Genomic DNA, 10123 nt, shown 5'->3' with positions numbered 1-10123 from the left:
CTAACTGCCTTCCCTCTAGTCTTGCACTGCTAAATTAAGGAGAGTTTGCGCAGCTAGCTCTCGCGTAGCTTTGCGCGAAATTCAAACAAACAAACAAGCACTTGATTAAATGAATAAGAAAACAGCAAAAAGAAATATGATAATTTTTTTAAACATATTTGAGTAACTCAACCTTGTTTATATTATTATATTTTCTGTTTGAATTGCTTTTATAACTTTTGTGAATAGTAAAGTGACCCCTTTATAACAGGCAACTAGTCTTTTTTAATAATAAGTGTTTTACCTGGAGATGGCGCTGTTGGTGTTTTCTGCAAACCCAAGTTGTTGTGGAAACCAAAGAGCTGACTGCTTTCACGAAGGCGCGGAGCAGGAGACTTCCGACAACATGTGTTAGAAGGAGCACGTGGTGGAGGCTCGCGTTGCGTTCGTTCAGGCAAATTTATTCTGAGAACGCTTTTCGCAGATTCTAAAAACCAAAAATATTGTTACATCCCTGGCCGCGGTGGCGAATCATCTTCTCTGAGATACCGAGAACAAAACAAGATTCTTAGGTAAGACACCTTATTTGCATCTATAAGCATTTATTTAATAGATACACTACGAAATGCGTAACGAGGGATATAGATACACACTAAAGAAATGTAGTGAAATCAAGAGAACAAAGGAAGAGAAAAAAAAAAATCCCTCAAAGTTAGAATATAAAATGTATTGGATAAATCGAGGACCTGAGACAGACGCGTAAGAAGTTATTAAAAAGGGTGATAACGAACAAAACTGGTAATATATATATATATATATAGCGGGATTACTAAAGGAAATCAAGTAATGCGATAAGGGAAAAATGGATGTGATCTATTGACCTGAAAATAAGTACAAACTGAACAGATTGGCTTAAGATGTATAATTAAAACCAAAAATTTAGAATGAGAAACAAACATTATAATTTATTTATTACTCTCACAACTGGGTGCTAAGAGTGAAGATAGTCAGAATAAATAATAAAAATGCCTGGTTTAGAAAAATGGACAAAGTAATAAACAGTGAGAAAAGTTATTTAGTTTTAAAATAACTATAGAAGAAACTAGTATGAAAGCTACTACAAGAGAAAGAAGTAACCTAGTTTACAGTAAAGGTAAACAAAGTAACAAGAGAAAGTAACCTAGTTTACAGTAAAGGTAAACAAGAGAAAGTAACTTAGTTTAAAAGGTAAACAAGTAGAAAGTAACCTAGTTTACAGTAAAGGTAAACAAAGTAACAAGAGAAAGTAACCTAGTTTACAGTAAAGGTAAACAATGTAACAAGAGAAAGTAACTTAGTTTACAGAAAAGGTAAACAAAGTAACAAGAGAAAAGTAACCTAGTTTACAGTAAAGGTAAACAAAGTAACAAGAGAAAGTAACTTAGTTTACAGAAAAGGTAAACAAAGTAACAAGAGAAAGTAACCTAGTTTACAGTAAAGGTAAACAATGTAACAAGAGAAAGTAACTTAGTTTACAGAAAAGGTAAACAATGTAACAAGAGAAAGTAACTTAGTTTACAGAAAAGGTAAACAATGTAACAAGAGAAAGTAACTTAGTTTACAGAAAAGGTAAACAAAGTAACAAGAGAAAGTAACTTAGTTTACAGAAAAGGTAAACAAAGTAACAAGAGAAAGAAGTAACCTAGTTTACAGTAAAGATAAACAAAGTAACTTGTAAAACGTCAGAGCCGTCCTATGAGCCGTTTTGCTGCGGCTAAAATCTTGTGTTGAGGAAACTTATGAAATATGAAAGAAAACATAGGTACTAGTATTGTTTGAGGGATAAGTATTCTATCCAGAAGTTTTTATCGACTAATTAATTCACTATAAAAATCAATACAATTATAGTTTATATATCAGAAACACCCAAACACATCCTTAAACTATAAACTACGTCAGAGAGTTATCTTCCAATGTTATGTACACAACAAAAGCATTCGTCTCTTTTTAGTCAACTGAAATCACTCCTATGCTTGAATAACCTATCAAACAATTTCATATAAGTAAATGTTAAAGAAATCAAATCGTTGTTTCTGTAGCTGTTTTACTTATTATATCTTTTTTCAATTCTTAGGTACAATTATAACTTTATATTTAGAATTTTCGTAAAACATAGCGTGGTCTAGCAGTTCACGAGCTCATACTGTGTGACTCTGAGGGTCTATGGTTCGTGTCCCATTACCACAATACACGTGTTTTGCTAGTTGTAGAGCAAAACCACATTGACCTATGTGCTGCGTCCACCGTAGGGAAACGAATCCTAATTTTAGTGCTATAAGTATCGAAACTCACCGCTGTCCCATCAGAAGACTTGCCCATTCTGTGTACTTTAGTCCGTGGGTGCGCTGTTTGAACGACAGTAAAATCTCATTAAGGGTTTAGACAAGAGTTTTTGATGGATGACGTTGACTAGCTATGTTGCTTCTAGTTTATCACGTAACCTTTACATGCAAAATTAGAAAACAAGTAAACTGAGACAAACAAATAGAGAAAGTGCAATAAAATAATGTTTTTTTTTTTTTTAATTTACGGGTATGTGGAAACCCCTGTCGTTATAATAACATTCCACATGTAATTTTGTCTAATTCTAGTCATCCTTGAAACAAAGTTAATTAATGTTTCTGAAACACGAGTGAACAGCTGTGTTTGTATCATTTTTGGACATACTGTAATATCAGAATAGTGTGTTATTCACTTGGATGGGCATTTTAAAAATTAGGGGATAATTTATAGCTATTTTATCTAAAAAAAAACACTTCTGTCACTGAATTGAGTAAAACTAAGACCATGGCAGACCTCAATTGTTGTAACTCTTAGGCTACCAGACCATAGCGGGCCTCAATTGTTCTAATTCTTTGGCTGCCAGACCATGACACGTCTCAATAGTTGTAATTCGTAGGCTACCAGACCATGGAAGGCCTCAATTGTCATAACTCTTGGGCTACCAGACCATGGCGGGCCTAAACTGTCGTAACTCCCAACTTTAACTTACAGAAAAGAGCAATCATCATGCCTTATCTTTATGTATACAAGAATTTACACGAACTGCATATAAATATCCCCGACCTGGTACATTAAACTTTGATTATATGAAACTTACCTAATCTAGTTAGTCCTGCAACTGATCTAGTACAATAATGATCATAAATGGAGGGAAGTTGTAAGAAACATTAAGATTTACAAGTGTTGCGATCCAAGGATAAAGTTACTAGTCTCATACATAATAATAAAATACAAACGATTCTGTCCTAGAAAGTTTAGGGCAAAGCTTAAAGTTACTTTTTATTTTCAGTTTTGCTTCCTCTATCATAATTATATCTTCACTATAACCAACAGAGGTGTACATATTAAATTATCTCGTCAGCTTATAGTTAGCAGACACTAAGAATTTAAAAAAAAATTCTTATTAAGATCATTAAATCTCCCTACGTAAAATATAACATATTTTCAGACTATAGGACTTTGCCCTAAATTTTTTTTGGGCAAAGAACTAAAATAAGACTGTAAAATGTATTTTAAAGACCTAAAAATACGATTCTTCAAGTAAACAGCTGATTAATTTTCAAATTATCAGTTTTTTTATGTTATTCGTTACCGGTGGGAGTCCTCTATATTGTTTTGTGCATTATAACGTTCAGCTCAAGGAACTGAGGAAAGTCTGAGTGAGATCGCTCAATTTAGATACAAAACACATATAAGCAATTAGAAACATTAACTGATGTAGTACATGTATTATTAGACACTCTGTTGCCAATAAAGTATTGGTTATATTTTTTGTGTAATACCTATATTATTAGACATTTCGTTGTACCCAATAAAGTATTGGTTATATTTATGGTTAAATTTTTCGTGTAAGGCCATGTTAAACCAAGTTATAACTTTGACTTCTAAGAGTTCATTTTAGTTTTATGGTTGGAAAATGTTCTTGTTTCTGTCTCAACATATCTATTTGTCTGATTAAATATAAGAAATAAAAATAACACTAGTTGTAAAACTATAAACTGTTAAAAAACAACGATGAAGAACCAAAAATACAGCTTCTATCTGTTGTCCTTGTGACGTAAGATAAATTAATAAATAAAATAAAACCTCGTGGTCAGCTTCATATTAAAACTCTACCGTTTAATACGTTTTTTTTTTTTTTTCATTTAGGAAGTGATTAGGGCTAATATGGCTACTTGTTGATCATAAGCAGAAACTAACTTATTGTGAGGTCAAGGTACGTTTTCAGGTTTTCTTTCTGTCAACATGAACAGTATACAACATAATTTTACTATTTCAAGATTTTGCGTGAATGTAGCATTTTCAAATATAATAAAAAGTCAAATGTACGATTTGAAACTACGTCAGGTTTTTGAATTAATGTAAGACGTCTATTCCATTAGTACCAATTGATTTTGTGTTAGAAAATCTTTATTATTCTGTCTATTCGAGCATTTATAAATTAGAATATTTCATCGTCAGCATGGCTTAGTGGTAAATGTACTTGATGGAGACATTGTGGAACGTAACTATTGCCACGTGGGGACGTGCTAGCAGAAATAAAAATCCAGTATAGATTCCTGCTTAAGCCCGGCATGACCAGGTGGTTAAGGTACTCGACTCGTAATTTGAGGGTCGCGGGTTCGAATCCCCGTCACACCAAATAGGCTTGCCCTTTCATCCGTGGGGGCGTTATAATGTGACGATCAGTCCCACTGTTCTTTGGTGAAAGAATAGTCCAAGAGTTGGCGGTGGGTGGTGATGACTAACTGCCTTCCCTCTAGTCTTACACTGCTAAATTAGGGACGGCTAGCACAGATAGCCCTCGTGTAGCTTTGAGCAAATTAAAAAAACAACAACAAAAATTCTTTCTTAATTTCTTTGTTTTTAACTGCTTTACATTTTCCACAAACGAATAAAAAACGTATCATTTCACTAGCTGTTAGCCCACAAGATCTTCAGGTTCTAACACTTTAGTCTTACTGAATAATAATTTAAACACTTCAGGTTTTAAAAAGAAACAAAACAAAAGTTTGCTTAGAGTTTAACGTGCAGGATTTGATCTAGAGGGACTTACTGTTTATTTAAGAGAGCAAGAATTCTACTTGACACATTTACTTTGTTTTTCATTTTAAGATACAGAGACTAAAAAATGGGCACAGTTTTTGTACATAGCTTACTAAACAAGACGTAGTAAGTCTTAAGGTTTGAATACATAAGCCAGTGAATCTACACCACTCGAAACTTAAGCGAAAGTTAAATATTTAGGCCTCGTAACTGTTCCATATTATATACATATCTGATATTTAAAACGTGGTGTGCTTTCAGAGACAGCAGTTGTACAACTTAATCTGTTCTTAAGAATATTTAATGATATCAACCCTAAAACTCAGGCAGTGCCAATCTTTACTCCATATTTTGATCATTTTTAACGGAGGAGAGTGTGTATGCGTTTCCTTGTCGTCGTCAGGTTCAAATACGAATAAATATGACGTCTCTCTCTCAACAGTCTTTCTTCCAAGTCATCTTTCCTCATTACCTCTGATAACTGCGCTGATGAACCGCACCAACAAATTTGTATGCATGAGATAATACGAAAATGTTTTATTTGTTCTCTCCCTGATTTTTTCTTATTGTTGTATTGTATCTCGAAGGACGAAAAGCTCCCGGAGTTATTAGGATATTTTAAATCGAAGATTCCTTATAAAGAAATTTAAAGTGGTGCGTCGTGCTAGAGTTACTTTTTTTTTTCTGGAGAAGTTCAAACCGATATTGATGTGAGAGCAATCACATTGGTGAATTTAAATAAGGATCAATGAAGGGAAGCTAGCATATAATTAAGCTGTTACTTGAAGCTGTGTAAGTAATACCTTGTAAGTTCAGAGCACGATGTCTTTGTTTTTAATTGTTTCTCTTATTGTAACAACGTTTTCATGTCTTCGTTCAGCAGACTTCTAGAACTCTTAGAATAATTTACGTCCTGAAAAACATACTCGTATCCTTTATATCTGGCAAAGTTAAACAGAAAGAGGACAGCTAGTCAACACCGCCCTAACGCTCAGGAATTGACTGTTATTCTTATATCGCACCCAAAGCTAAAAGTACGAGAAATTTATTGTGGTATTGCATAGGATCCAAACCCGAATCACCAGTTATGAAGTCCAAAGCTCTACCACAGGGCTCTCAAGGGTTAAAAGGATAGATGACTGTTGTTAAGTACTGTTTAAAGAAAAAATGTATTTTATTCTGAGTTTTTCCAAGATATGTTTCACTGGCTCACAGCTATTGATCGTACTACGTAGTTTATAACTGTACGGTTGCAAGAATATCCATACATGTGTTGTGTAGGAATCAGTGTTTGTTTGAAGTAGTACAAAATGAAAACAACAAAACATCTAAGGCCAATCAAGTCGCAATAGGCTTATGTCTGGAGGACAGAGCGTTTCAAATAGAAAATCACGTGTTTCAAATTACGTTACATCTACGAATTGTGGCTAGCATTTTGTCGGAAGATTTATAAATAAATGAGGCGTTTATTCAGTGATAATTATTCGCTTAAACTCCACTTTCTAGGCCTGAAACTATTGTTTGGAACATTTATTTATAAAATATGGAAAATTCTTATTTTTTTAATCTTGGTTTTATGAGAAAACGTCAAATGTGTTAACTGCATAAATAAAAAGTGAATCACAGATATGTGAGCGTGTACTTTTAAAGTACCTAATATAAACTTTATTTCTAACTCTTTAAGAACAGTTATATATATATATATATGTACATGTGAACACTTTCCATTAACGACATTTTGCGGGATTAGAAATAAGTAGAACGAAACTTCTCTAAGTGTTAGTATGCGTGTTTAGTTACAGAACTAAAAGTAATACCTATTAGTGAAAATCGCTACGTAGGCCGATAGCTAGAATATCGGACTGAGGATCGGATAGGCCGAAGTTTGCGTCGTGAAGGTACTAAATACGCTTCGTCAGTTCCACGCACAGAAACCCTATCTTGCCTTATATTTTAAAGACAGTCTGTCCTTTGCCATAGCGCTTAATGTCTGTGTTTTAGAGCGCAACTATAATGTTTACGTAGAAATTAAAATCAATATATGAAAGTTTTGAGGATTTTGTACAAAAATCACAAAACTAAGACATGCTTGTTATTATATCTGCATAATCGTAAACTGTAATTTATTTATACATGTATACAAGTGTATACAAATGTTCTATACTAAAAGAAGTCAGTCTTAGAAAGGGCAGAACAAAATTAACTATAGTAGGGCTATGAATTAAGGTAAACAACTGTGTATATAAGACCTCAGGGTGATATACTAACATTGGAGCTAATCATGGTCTAGAGACTAGTGTGCAGGACTAATCATTGAGCAACACAATGACTCTAGTTAGAAGTAACCATTTATACATACTTCTCTAAAATATTTACGAGTTTCACAATACAAATATATATACAAACAACCAAAACACGAGTATATATATATATACATAACATAACCAAAACACGAGTATATATATATATATATATACACGACTAAAACACGAGTATATATACATATACACACAGCCAAAACACAAATTTATGTATATATATATATATATATATAACACATAAGTTTCCACACTGGATACAGATAACAAACCACAACTATACTTTAAGTCTGTTTCTCTGTTTTTTACTATTTGCTGCTATTTTGTGTAACAGTAATAAATATAACTAGAAATCACAAAAATATAATAAAGTAAACAACAAGTATTCTTGATATTAATTAGATTGTTAAATAATAGAAATAAGCAACGTTTCTCTAGTAACAGGAGAATTAAAACAAATTTTTAATCACAAAAAAGTAGCAGAAAGAAAAATGTGTTAATTAATTGGTTTATTTAATAATCATAATGATTGTATACAATTAGAAAATATGTATTTAGTTCAGGTTTCGTTCAAAAGTGGTGTTTAAATATGACTATCAGTAGTTATTAAGTTCCGAAAAGTAACCTGACAAAAATAATAAAAAAAAGAAAAATAGAAAGATTCAAGGGTGCTTATACGACGAGAAATTACGTATAACTAAAGTTTAATTTTGAATTTTACTTTTTACACGACAGATGCGCTGTTGTACGTCTTGGTCAATTACAGTTAAAATGATTTTGTATGAAACGTATGTCAAATAATTGTTTTATAGAGATGTTTGAAACGGCACGAAAAGCACCGTTTGTGCGGTGTAGTTATATCTTCTTATAACTGAAAGCTTGCCAATGTTAAATGCTGACGTTTCTAACTTTAACGATTACTGAAGATATTCTGAGACAAGGTTTATTTACTTCTGAAATTTATTATTATTTATAAAGATTCTTTAGTTTAAATGTTTCCTTTCCTTACGAAAACAAAATTTATTTTCCAATCGCATTTGGATATTGTGTTCTTCAAGTACTAGGCACAGCTATTAATGAAAACATGAAATATTCTATATTGCTTTGTTACAGTACAATGTGCTTTAGTAGTATTTACAGATAAGTTACATACTGCGCGCACTGCAGATATGTTTTGGAAAGCGTGATAATTGATCGTAAGGCAAGTATGTTTTGGAGAAATTAAATAGTTTTATAACTGATCGTACAACAGATATTTTTTGAACAGACTAAACGGTTTCATAACTGACCATAAGACAAATATGTCTTGGACAGATAAAGTAGTTTGATAACTTATCGTATAACAAATGTTTTGGACAGACCATGGATACCTTACAGACAGACCGTTGACAGAGACTGTTTTATAAACAACTCATGTTTTTCAATTATAATTTCAGTACGTTCCCTCATAGTCTTTACTTAAATAAGTTCATAAACTGTACAATAAATCAGTTGGTTTTTTTTAAATATCTAAATTGGATAATTTAATATACACATGTGATGCTACACAATTATCAAATGAACATTCACAAAACTGTCTATCTTCTATTAGAAGTTATTTCATTTGATAAGCGTTAATTACATCTATAGCACCTTAACCCACGTTGTCGGGCTAATTGAAAGTTTGTAACATACTTGAATATCTGAAAGTTTTCCGGTTGTTTCGTTTTATGTAAAGATTCACGAAGGCGAGTCGTCACGTAGACGAGTTGACTAAATTTGCATTAATCGTTTAACGTAAACCTAATTACTAGAGTTCTTTACTCCTGTAAGAATAAAATTAATTAATTAGAAAGTTCTATGGTTATGGAAATAGTGATACGCAAACCCTTCCCTCTCTTCGAGTATCGATGTAAACAGATGACTACAGAAACAGCTCAAAACGAAGGGAAATAAGTTAAGCATGTTAAAACAAATATTCTAAAGGGTTCATGTTCATATGGAAGGAAAGGTTTAGACAGTACGACTTCACTGACTGACTTAGTTAAGTGGAGACACACGTGTACACTACACACGTTTGTTAATGTTATATTTACAACCACCGGTAAAGTTGATTCTTGGTTTCTTGTCACCATCACAGAGTCTGAAAACCATATAGATCTTCGGGTCAGACAGATGGTCTGCTAGTTAAAGAGCCAGTATTTCAAAACTTATAACATACAAATTGTTGAATGTGAGACAGCCAATTAAAACTGTCCGTGAATGAGACCCGATTTTTATTTCTATTTCATTAGCATTCACGACAGTTTCAAAGTTTTCGAATTTTAACCAACGTTGATGAATGCACTAAGTTACTGTTAAATATTAATTTGAATTCAATTAGTAGTTGATCGATGAGGTAATTAATTATATGCTATATATGCCAGTACCAGTAGAGTTTATACTTTTTAGTAGTTACAATTCGAATACTGTACGGAAAGTTCACCACTGACTGCATATGAGTGTTTTTTCTCTTTTTTTATATTGTATTGTACTGTTTTCGTTGATGTCAATAAATCTAGTTTTTGACATCAAATAATTATTCACTTCATTTCAAACGAAAAATAATAATATAATTACACAATAATTAGGCCTAGTTCCTTTTCGTACAGCGTTAAGTTTACCGATTTAAAACACATCCAAGATTCGAGTCCTCCCGGTGGACAGAGTACAGATATCTCATACTGTAGTTTTGCGCTATAAAAAGTTACTCGAAGGTT

The 10123-nt window shown here is 32.6% G+C and overlaps 1 protein-coding gene across 2 annotated transcripts in view; it reads left to right on the top strand.

Annotated features, from left to right (window-relative positions):
- The first annotated feature begins 315 nt into the window (after positions 1 to 315).
- The window catches only part of LOC143247243 (putative protein kinase C delta type homolog), a 64413-nt gene continuing 54605 nt past the window's right edge, over positions 316 to 10123 (top strand). Inside the window, exon 1 of one of the 2 annotated variants that reach the window (XM_076494961.1) lies at positions 316 to 551. The gene's annotated coding sequence lies outside the window, so the exon portion shown is untranslated. The remainder of the gene's footprint in view (positions 552 to 10123) is intronic. The other variant, XM_076494960.1, reaches the window with a different exon arrangement.

The sequence above is a fragment of the Tachypleus tridentatus genome, chromosome 3 (assembly GCF_004210375.1).
Source record: "Tachypleus tridentatus isolate NWPU-2018 chromosome 3, ASM421037v1, whole genome shotgun sequence".
NCBI lineage: Eukaryota > Metazoa > Arthropoda > Merostomata > Xiphosura > Limulidae > Tachypleus > Tachypleus tridentatus.
This window is presented reverse-complemented; position numbering and strand designations above follow the sequence as displayed.